The sequence below is a fragment of the Sciurus vulgaris genome (assembly GCF_902686455.1).
Source record: "Sciurus vulgaris genome assembly, chromosome: 3".
NCBI lineage: Eukaryota > Metazoa > Chordata > Mammalia > Rodentia > Sciuridae > Sciurus > Sciurus vulgaris.
Window position 1 is genome coordinate 11,977,923 of NC_136463.1, and position 11,270 is coordinate 11,989,192.

The following is an 11,270-nucleotide window of genomic DNA, read 5'->3' on the forward strand; positions in this document are numbered from 1 at the left end:
ACTTTCTCTTATTGTTAACTTCTCTGGGAATAGTTTTACGTTCCAGGTGAATTCTGGCTTTGTTGCTTGGAAGGAGGCTCTGCTTCCCTCCCCACCCCCTACCCAATCCTCCTGCCCTGAGTCACAGGGTCCAGATCAGAAGTGAACCCCTGGGGGCTGCTGGTGTGGCTGGGGACTGACCCACGGACCATGCTTTCTGTGGCCTCAGACAAGCCCAATGCTGCCTTGTCAGGACCTGAGGGGCGTGCCCGCACTGTGCCAGACGTGGGGGAGGCACCGGGGACGGGGGTCATGAGCAGGATTGATGGTAGGTGCAGCAGCCTGGCTGGCCCACCACTGTGTAAGTGCTCTGTGTCCCTGTGGGGGCAGGGACAGCCGCCCAGGGCTGTGAGAGCACATTTCAACCAGCCTGGGAAGTGGGTGTGAGTTTTGAAAGAAGAGAAGGAGAAGAGGAGGAACTCGGGGGAGGAACAACATGGGGTGAGGATGTGGATGGAGGTGGGGTGGAACGACGGAACACGGGGTGCAGACGGTGGTGGTTGCTGAGCTCTTCCTGTGTGGGGGGCACTGTCCAAGGGCTTCTCACCTCTTAGCCTTCTCCCCACTTTCCAGACTGGGAAACTGGAGCTCCCAGCAGTTAAGCAGTAAAAGTGCACTTGTCCAAGGTTACCCTCAAGGTCTGGGGCTGATCCAAACCCATGAATGCCTGACTCACGCAACCTCCTTAAGCAGCCCCGATCTGCAAACCACCAGGCATCCTATCGGGGGCACTGAGGGAACCCGCACGGGTCTGCGAATGTTAGGTTGTATTGTTCTGACGAGGGGACCAACGTCGCGTACTCCCTGTTGCTGACTGGAATGAGCTAGAAGAATCAGGCAGGTAGTTCGGTGCTCGGGATGTGAAGGGGATCCCTAAGTCACTGTCGTTCTGCTTGGTCACAGTGTGGGGTCTGCAGGGTGCAGGGAGCCCCCAGCCCCCGCGTGTCCGAGTGACTCTGAACACCAGGGCAGGGTGGGTCTGGGCAGGCACTTCCTCCCACCGCTGGCTGGGCACCGGGCCCAGACTCGGGCTTTTCTAGGTCAGGAGGTGCTATCTTCAGCCTGGCCCGAGGATGCAGCTTGTGTAAACTGCAGACATGCCGACATGCTGTGTAAACAGAGACTATCTCCCTCTCCAGGGTTTCCTCTGGGGAGGCTCCTCCACTGGGAGAGTCCATTCCAACTTATCAACTCGAGCTTCCTACCCTGGTAGGTGAAAGTCCGCTTCCTGGTGTTGCCTTGCCCCCACCACCACACGCTCCTGTGGAAGCAAATGCCCCATAGAGGAGACGTTTTTCACCTCCCCAGGTCCATTCCCCAGCCTCAAAGCCCCCCATCAAACACACCCGTCGAAGTTTTGAACATGTTTTCAGCCAAACCCTCAGCCCAGCCTCTTTACACATGGTCGCTCGGCCTTCTGGGCCCTCCTGGAACAGCTCTGCCTGCCTCTCTCACTTTATTTATAGACATGTTTCCCTCCCCAATGTCCGTCTCCTTGTCCGTCCCCTCACAGAGTCCCAACCACCCTGGGAAATATCTCCTCACACTCTGCTCCCCTCTTGCCCTTCAAGTCCTAGAGGGAAAACATGGCGGGGTTGTCCCTTGCGGTCTCGCTGAGACTGATGGGAAGTTCCCCTGCACTCTGACCTTCTGCTCGCTGTCGTCTGGACTGCAGAACCCACAGCCTCTGCCACACAGTTCAGTATTCGTGGTGGCCTGCCTCCACGATGGCCCCCACCGAGCCTCTGCTCCTGATGTGCCTGTTCTTGTGCAGCTCCTCTCCAAGTGGACAGGACAAACCTGTGTCACCAGGACACTGTGGCACAGAGTGTGGCTTCCTAAAGACCTCATGGCTTCTACCTGGCTGTCAGGTTACCTGCCAGGGGAGAAGCCGGCTGCCACGCTGTGAGAAAGCTCAAGGCACTTTCTATAGGCAACCGTGAGGGGAAGAATCAAGTTCGCCTGGCGACCGTAGTCTGCACCAGCGTGGCAGCAAGCAAGCGAGCCACCTCAGCAGCAGACCCTAGTCAAGCCCTCAGCAAGCTGGTCTGTAATCTCATGAGAGACTGTGGGCTAGAACCGTGTCTTGGTAAGTCGCTCCCAAATTCTTGACCCACAGCAACTACGTGAGACGGTAAATGTTTATCGTCACGTTCAGCAGCTAAGTTTGGGAGCAATTGATTATAACTAATTCAGAACTAATCAACTAATTGATAACTAATTCAGAACTTAAGTAGTAAAAATGACAATAGTAGCTGTTGATACGACTGAGAGTTTGATAAGATCCAGACACTGATTAACTCTTGACATGAATATCTTATTTTCCAGTGTAGTCAAGGCTGAAAGCAAGCGGGGTCACAGAGGTGCACGCCTGTAATCCCACCGACTCGGGAGGCTGAGGCAGGAGTATTGCAAGTTTGAGGCCAGCTTCAGCAACTTAGCAAGGCCCTGAGTCACCAGACCTTCACCAGACCCTGACTCAAAATCAAAAACAAAAATAAAAATGGCTGCAGATGTGGCTCAATGGAAAAGTGCCCCTGGGTTCAATCTCTGGTACTAAAAAAATAAAAAATAAAATAGTAAAAGCAACAATTAACACGGACAATGTGGCCGTAACTGTCCTAAGTGCTTCGCATACATTACTCCATGAGGTCCTCATGATGGGCTCTGAAATAGGAACTATGATTGTCCTGTTTTATATGTAGGAGGCTCCCTATGATTCCTGTTCTATACTCAATTGTCCCCATCCAAGGGGATGGATTTCAAGATGTTCCAAGTATGCCTGAAACCTCCGCCAGCTCTGAACCTTATACACAGTTTTTTTTCCACCCATATGTACATGTCTTTAATGAAGTTTGAGTTATACATTAGTCACAGTAAGAGATCAACAGCACTAGCTAATAACAGGGGCTGGAGATGTAGTTTGGTGGTAGAGTGCTGGTCTACCACGTGGGAGGCCCTGGGTTCCATCCCCAGCATTGTGAACAAAACAAAACCAAAAACAATAGCTCATCATAAAATAGAACAATATACTGTAATCAAAGTTATTTAAAACTTATGAATTGTTTATTTTGGAAATTTCCATTCGATATTTGCAGACAGCAGTTGACCTCAGGGAACTGAAACTGAAGATAAGGGTGGACCGCTGGCCCTCCCAGCCCTCAGCTTCTGCATCCACAGGTCCAATCAGCTGCAGATTGAAAATACTCAGAAAAAAGTCGTATCTGCAACTGAAGACATACGGGATTTTTTTTTCCTGTACTGATTCCTAATCAATATAATATGACAACTATTTACAGAGCATTTGTATGGTATTAGGTGTTATAAGTCATCTGAGATGATTTAAAAAGTATAGGGGACGGATGGAGATGTAGCTCAGGGGTAGAGCGTTTGCTTGCTTAGCACACGTGAGTCCCTGGGTTGGATCCCTCACGCCACAGGGGGAACAATACATAGGGGAGAATTGCATAGGTTATATGCAATCCCTGTGCCATTTTATATAAAGGACTTGAGCATTGGAGGACTTGGGTATCCTTAGGAAGTCCCAGAGCCAATCCCCCAAGGATCGTAAGTGATACCATTGCTGAGTGGTGGTCGGGTACTGGGAATTGAGCCTCGGGGCACTTTGCCACTGAACCACATCTCCAGTCCCTTTTGTTTTTTTTTTTATTTTGAGACAGATTCTTGCTAAATTGCTGAGGGTGGTCCCCAACTGAAAACCTCCTGCCTCAGGCTCGTGAGTCACTGAAATTATAGGCACGCCACTTCGGTCAATAAGTGACACCTTTATGAGGAAATCAAGACAGAGAAGTTGAATAACATGTCCAGGGCATGCAGTTGGGGCCTGGAACTCAGCCTATCTGGGAGGCCTGTGCTGACCACTGATCCCTGTGGGTGGTTGTTCTGACCATGGTCTTGGTTCTCCTGCACGCTGGACTCTCTTGCTGGTGACTGTGTCTTTCGTCTTTGCTTTCCCACCATGGCGTGCCCACAATAAGGCTAGATGACTCTGTCGGCCTGCTGCATCCCCAGCTCAGGACCATCCTTCAACTCCACTATGAAAATGGGGGAAACGTTTACTGGGGTGAGGACAACTGCTGCCACACGAGATACCACAATGGCACTGCACAAAGAAATGCATTTTTATTGATTAATTAATTTCTTCGTTTATTTCTGCAATACTAGAATTTGAACCCAGGGGTGCCCTACCATTAAGCTATACCCCCAGCCTCTCTTTCTTTCTTCCTTTTTTCTTTCTTCTTTCCTTCCTTTCCTTTCCCTCCCTCCCTTCCTCCCCCTCCCCTCTCTTCCTTTCCCTCCCTCCCTCCCTCCCTCCCTCCCTTCCTTCCTTCCTTCCTTCTTTCCTTCCCTTTCCTTTTTAGTACTGGGAATTGAACCCAGGGACTCTTTACCACTGAGCCATATCCCCAACCCCTTTTTACTTTTTTATTTTGAGAGAGCACCTCACTAAGTTGCTTAGGGCCTCACTAAGTTGCTGAGGTTGGTCTTGAGTTGTGATCTTCCTGCCTCAATTGGAGATGTAGCTCAGTGGTAAAGTGCCCTGGGCCTGGGTTCAATCCCCAGTACCAAAAATAAATAAATAAATAAATAAATAAATAAATAAATAAATAAATAAATAAATAAATAAATAAATAAGAAAAACACAATTTCATTTCACCCAATGTTTGTTGAGCTCCCATTCGGGGGACTATACCACAGGACTAATCTGACAAGGGCCCTGCCTTCCTAAGCATGGTTAGAGAGGAAGACTGATCAAAGTGTAATGAATTATTCAGATGGTTCTGAGGGCCTGGACAGGGGCCGGGGAGGGCCAACATCGTGGTCACAGCCGCCCCAATGTTACCCAGCGACTGCTCAGCCTCTGGCATCTGGAAGCAGGATGTCAGGCTAGATGGAAAGTGCTGCTTTTACATCCTGTTCCAAGGGCTTCCTGGAAAGACAGAAGAAAGGAGAAGAAAGCACAGGCTGCTGAGTCCCAGCCCGCTTCTCTCCACGGAGCCATGAGTCACCCTTGGGAAACAGGCAACAGAACGCAGCAGGGAACTAGAAACGTGACTTGGTCGTTTTGACCATGGCAGGAGATTGCAGATGTCCTGGAAGCTGGCCTGTGTGAATGTGCACAGGGGCTATGCCAGGCTTGGGGACAGTCCCAAACCCTTCTCAGACTCCTGGTGCCTTAGCTGAGCACAGTACCCCACCTCCAGGCCCAGCCCTGGCAACCTGTGGGGCGTCAGGCCCTGAGCTAGGAGCTGAGGGTTCGAACACGCTTAGGATAGATCCCTGGGGTGCCTCGGGTTTACAAGTCACCACAAGTCATAGATTTGTGGGGTCCCTACATCCAGTAGAAGCATGATTTTAACATTCCCTGTAGAACCCCAGGTGGACTCCACGCGCAGTTAGTATTCTGAGACACCCAGGTTCCCAATGAGCAGGTACTGAAGCCATTCTCAGGGCTAGCTTCCTTAGCCACCTGCGTTTCCTAGGAATACTATAACAAAGTGCCTAAATTGGGTGTTTAACACAACAGGCATCTAGCAGGGCCAGGCACCGTGTAACCTCAGGTGAGTCAGGAGGTTCAGACAGGAGAATTGTAAATTAAAGTCCAGCCTCAGCAATTTAGTGAGACCCTGTCTCAAAATAAATTCTTAAAAGGACCAGGATATAATTCAGTCATAGAGCATGCCTGGATTCGATTCCCAGAACTGCAAAAATAAACAAAAGACAGAAAACAAAACAGAGATCTAGTGTCTCACATTCTGGAGGCTGGAAGTCCAAACCCAAGGGGTTGGCAGGATGGTGTTCTCTTTGACAGCTCTAGGGGAGAATCCTTCCCTGCCTCCTTTTTCTTCTAGTGTTTGCCAGATCCTTAGCAAAGTTCCCTTCACATGGCCATCAGAAGATAGCCCTGTATCTTCACATCATCTACCCTGTGTCTGTGTCCAAATTTCCTCGTATAAGAACACTAATCATATTGGATTAGGGCCCACCTGGCCTCATTCTAACTTGATCTAACTGGAGTTCCAAATAAGGTCCCATGTGGAGGTACAGGGTATTAGAACTCCAGTGTATCTTTTTTGCAGGGAGACAACGTTCAACCCACCACACGGGGCTCTTTAGACTGTTCTTGGCAAGAGCCACAGTAACATGAAATTGTGACCAAAAGTATGAATTGTGCAGCTAGAAGGACTCGGTCTGACACCAAGTCAAAACTTTTTACTAGTTCTCTGAACTTGGCACATTACCGTAACCTGAACTTTCTGATCATCCTCTAAAAACAGGGACCATAATACGTAGCTCACAGCGTAGAAAGAGGTCGCTGCTGATGTATATAACACCAGCTCATAGGTGTGTGAGCTCGGTGTGGTGCACACACCTGCAATATACCAGGGACTTGGGAGGCTGAGACAGGAGGATCACAAGTTCAAGGCCAACCTCAGCAATTTAGTAAGCCCCTGTCTCAAAACAAAAAATAAAAAGATCTGAGGATGTACCCCATTGGTAGAGCACCCCTGGGTTCAACCCCCCATACTGCAAAATAATAATAATAATAATGTGACACCAGAAATAATGGGGGTATGTACAAAGCATAGTCAAAGTAGAAAGGAAAGCCTGGGAGGCTTCCTAGAAGAGGTGACAACTGGAGAAGGGTTTCAAAGTTTAAGAAAGAGCTCGGCATAGGCATGGAGGCATAAAACAACTCGACGCGGCCCATTCAGGATGTCACAAACGGCATTGGCATCATAGGCCTGGTATTGAAGGGAAGGAGGGGCAGGAGAGTAGGTAGGGGACAGATCATGAATGACTTCCTGCGCTCACCACAGAAGCAGGGACTCTATCCATCTCCTTGGGTGATAGGGAGACTTCTCAGGCTTGGGCCATCAATCAAGCACTGCAGGGAACAGAACCAAGAAGAGGTCATATACGGACTGCCTGCGTCTGAGGGTTTGAGAAGAACCTGGAGAAGTGGACGCAGTCCAGGGTAAGACCTGTGCGAGCAGCAGCCGGGGACTGTGAGTGAGCAGAGGAGAGGGGAGAACTGGAATCTCCAGCACTGGTAGGAGCAGCCACCTGACAGGCACCTGGGCTGTGGTAGGGGGTGGCCGCCCACAACCCTCAGACCTCAGCCATTGAACTCCCATCTCTTCCCACCCAGTCTCCTGATTAAATTGGAAGGCCAAGTGCAAGGAAACAGGCCCAAGCAGCAGAGTCTGTGGAATGCAGCCCCCAGGGCGCCATGTGGGAGAGGGCGGAGCTGGAGAAGCAAAGGAGTGATAGGAAGCCCTGAGTGTCAACTGTTGGCCCCAAGGAGGGCGGGTGCCAGTGCGAGGCCAGAGCCGCTTTGATGCTCAACTAAAGCTTCAGAGAAGGCTGGGAAAGGCAAGGGCAGGCCTGAAAGAAACTGGAGAGGGAGAATTGACCCTGCTTGGTAACCACAGCCCTGTGGAAGATGAGGGAGAAGCAAGAGTCCAGAAGTCTAGGCTGTGGGGACACACCGGTCTGTTGATACTGTCAACTCCGGAAGAGAAATCCAGAGGAAGAGAGGTTTTTCACTTTGCTCGAGGGCCTGGAAGTGGGATGGGGGGTGGTGTGGTGCTAAGAAGCTCTTTGAGAGTTGCCCAGTAGCGATGGCATCCTAGCCCAGATGTCCTCCACGGCTGGTGAGGCACATCTAGAACCGTGCTATCCAACATAGCAGCCACTGGCCGCATGTGGCTATTCAGGCTTAAGTGAATTAAAACTAAACAACAGCCAGGCCCAGTGATGTCACACCTGTACTCCCAGGGACTCAGGAGGCTGAGGCAGGAGGATCGGGAGTTCAAGGTCAACCTGGGCAATTTAACCAGACACTGTCTCAAAAAATATATACGGGGCGGGGGAGGGAGGAAAAAAATAACAGAATGAATCAAAAACTATTACCCTAGGTAAATGTATGATTACACAAATGGTATGCCTCTACTTCATGTTCGAACAAAGAAACAAGATGTGTCCCATTTGTTTACAATAAAAATAAATTAAAAAAAGAAAATAACACACAAAAAAGGGCTGGGGATGCAGCTAAGTGGTAAAGGGCTCCTGGATTCAATCTCTAGTACTAAAAAAAAAAAAAAAAATTATATAACATCTAGAATTCAGTCCCTTGGTCAGAGTAGCCACATTTCCAGGGCTCAGGAGCCACATGGGGCAAAGGGATTGCTCTCCTGGACTGTGCAGTTTGTAGAACATGCTCATCATCATGGCAAGACCTGCTGGACAGCGTTGACCTAGAAAATGTATGGTGAGAGCTGGAGTAGGGCTTGGGGTCATTACCTTATCAGGTGGTTGGGCCTTGTGGATGGACGAGATGGGCTTGGAGAACAGGGAGGGTGAGAAGCAGCTGGAGGGTGGACCTCAGGACAACATAGGAGGAAACAACTTGAGACTCACACATGCGGCTGGAGGGGGGGCCCTGGAGAAAGGCACCCGGGGCGGATGGAGATGAGCCCGTGGTGGGGAAGGCTGGGGTCTGGGCTGCCGGCTGCTTAGCCCCTTGGCTGCCTGCTGAGGTTGGGGGATTGGAGGTTTGGTCAGAGACTTGAGAAGGGACACTGTCATGGGAAGGAGCGGAAGGGGGAGCTGCCAAGTTCAAGAAAGGGATGTGCAGTGTGGAGACCCCGACCAGAGGAAAAGCCATAGATTGTCTTGGCGTTGTGGGGGATTTGAAGATGAGTCATCAGAACCACCAGGGTGGGAGGACCTGGCCAGCCAAGGAGGTGGAATCTGAAATGGTCTAAAAATAGAACGTGGAGCGGGTGGATGTTCAATAAAATTCTCACAGGTGCCGGGGCCTTCGTTTCCTCTGTAAGTGCCGGAGAGTCATCTTCCTGTACCCTTCCATTCCCAGGAAAATCAGAGGCAGCAGGCAGCAGGGATGGGAGCTCGGAAAGTCCCGGCTCTGGAGAGTGGCCGCTGGACGTGCTGCTCTAGCTTCAGATCTGCAGCTGTGGGAGGAGGGGCTGGACACGGGGGAAGGCCGGGCCTGAGCCTGTCACAAGAACCTCAGGGCTGCCCAAGCCCCAGGGGAATTCTTGGTGGCCAGTGTCCTGGGGGTGGGAGGCGGTCACCAGTTACTGTCCATTTGGCCCAAATAGCCCAGGGTGGGCTTAGGAGCGTGGACTCCAGAACCAGCTGGTCTGGGCAGAGCTGCTGACCATTCAAGGCCACTGGAGCAGGACAAGCGATCCCAAGCCTGTGGACTCATGCTAAGTGCAGTTTTCTCATGGGAAAGTTGTCAGGGTTGAATGAGTTGAAGGGTGTAAGGGCTCAGCACCCTGTGGACAGTGCCACTCCCATTGGCCCTGGGAGACCTGACAAATAGGGAGTCCTCTGGGACCAACTGGCAGCCCCCACCCGCCAGGGTTTATGTGGCACCAAGGCATAGGACTCTCACCCTGGGACCACGGTCCTCCTTACCTGAAGCACGGGCAGTGTGGGAGGTGGGGACCATGTCTTAATACACCCCAGCCTCAGGCAGGGTGTCTTGACTTGGGGATCCCATCGGGGAGGAGGGATCTATCTCAAGCGGTTGCCACTCCAGTTCAGCTTGGCAGGTCTCAGCTTAGAGGTGCCTTAGCGCTGAAACTCATTCCTCTATTTGGAGCACCCTTAGGATCCTACTGAATGGGAGGACTCTGGTGGGGCAGCCTGGACTGCCCCTCTCCTCTGCCTGGGTTGGATTAACAGACTGTGGAAAGAGCACTTGTATTTCAATAAAAGCTGTGTCGTCTGGGTGCGGGGAGGCTGAGGCAGGAGGATCACAAGTTTGAGACCAGCCTCAGCAACTTAGTGAGGGCTTAAGAAACTTAGCGAGACTCTGTTTCAAAGTAAAAAAATTAAAATGGGGTGGGAGGTGGCTCAGTGGTTAAGAGCCCCTGGTACTCGGTCAATTCCCAGTACCAAAAAAAAAGGTTCAGTCGGATTGCTCAGTGGGCCTGCTGCCACCAGGAGGCCTTCCACCTGGTCAGGGGCAGCATTGCTGGCCCAGAGCAGGGCTTCTTAGAGTGGAGCAAGATGGAGCAGATGTTGGGGCAGGAAGCTTAGTGCCTAAGAGGAATAGCCAGCAGTTTTTCCCAAATTTACTAATCCAGTGAGTCATTCCACCCCCTCTAGGGCCCATTCAGGAAAGGGGCAGTGCTGGGGGCTTTACGTCCAGGGGGCTCAGATTTGAGGAAGAAAATGGCAGGAGAGAAGGGAAAACAAGCCTTCCCCTGAACACCCAGCGACTCGGCGCCTCTGTGACTCTCCTACTTACGCGAAGGAGTGACGGGGCAGTGGGGTGGGCTACTGGGATCTGCCGCAACCCTCTCACTTCTCTCAGTTGCAGCCATTAATTCGGGGAAGAATAAGGACAAGGGGCAATGGGGGATGAAGAAAAGACAAACAGACACACAGAGAGAGAGAAAGGTGGGGCCAGGTGGGCAGCCGAACTGATGGAGTCGGACTGACCCGGAGCTAGCGCGGCATGTTCATTATATAGGTTTCATCTAAAGGTTATTTGTGGGAAAGTTTCAGCAAAGCAGGCAATCTGAAGGACACAGGATGGGAGAAACAGTAGAGCTATCTTGTTAAGCTTAGAACCCTCTGTTTCCGGGGCTTGGTGCCTGAGCTCAAGGTTCTGACTGATGGGCCTTCCCATGTAGCCCACGTGTCTCCTCTGACCAGGCATCACCGTAGCAAGTGGGCCATCTTGACCTGCACCTTTGCACAGGCAGTGCCCAGCACAAACACAGCCGTGAGAGAGCCAGGAAGACCAGGCTTCCAACCACGACTCTCACAGGTTTGGATGCGACCTCTGCTCCTTCCTAGTTCTGTGTCCATCAAACAGCCTGGGACTCTCACCTGGGGACCAAGGTCGCCTTTCCCCACTCTCCCTCCAGGAAGTGTCGATGAAGATTAGAGGAGAGTGCCTGGTTTGCAGCAGGTTGTCTCCAGCAGTGCGCCTTATGGTCTTTACGATCATGTGCAAGGCCTCAGGGGGTTTTGAAGAGGGAGAAGCCCAGGTCTCAGCACTGGAGGGAGAGGCAGGCTCAGACCCCCTTAAGCAAAGGAATTTTAATGACAAGTCTGTGCTTCCACAGACAGCTAGGGGAGGGCAGCCGAACTTTTCAGGCACTGGCACTGAACAGGCAGAAACCAGGCCCATGGATCCCTAACCTGTGCTCTGCATGTTTACA

The 11,270-nt window shown here is 51.3% G+C and overlaps 1 long non-coding RNA gene across 1 annotated transcript; it reads left to right on the plus strand.

The window, feature by feature from the left end:
* The first annotated feature begins 334 nt into the window (after nucleotides 1-334).
* LOC306656616 lies at nucleotides 335-3,706 on the plus strand. The gene is made up of 3 exons (XR_013762584.1): nucleotides 335-480; nucleotides 1,911-2,128; nucleotides 3,138-3,706. It is a non-coding gene; the product is annotated as an uncharacterized lncRNA (long non-coding RNA).
* Nucleotides 3,707-11,270: the final 7,564 nt, after the last annotated feature.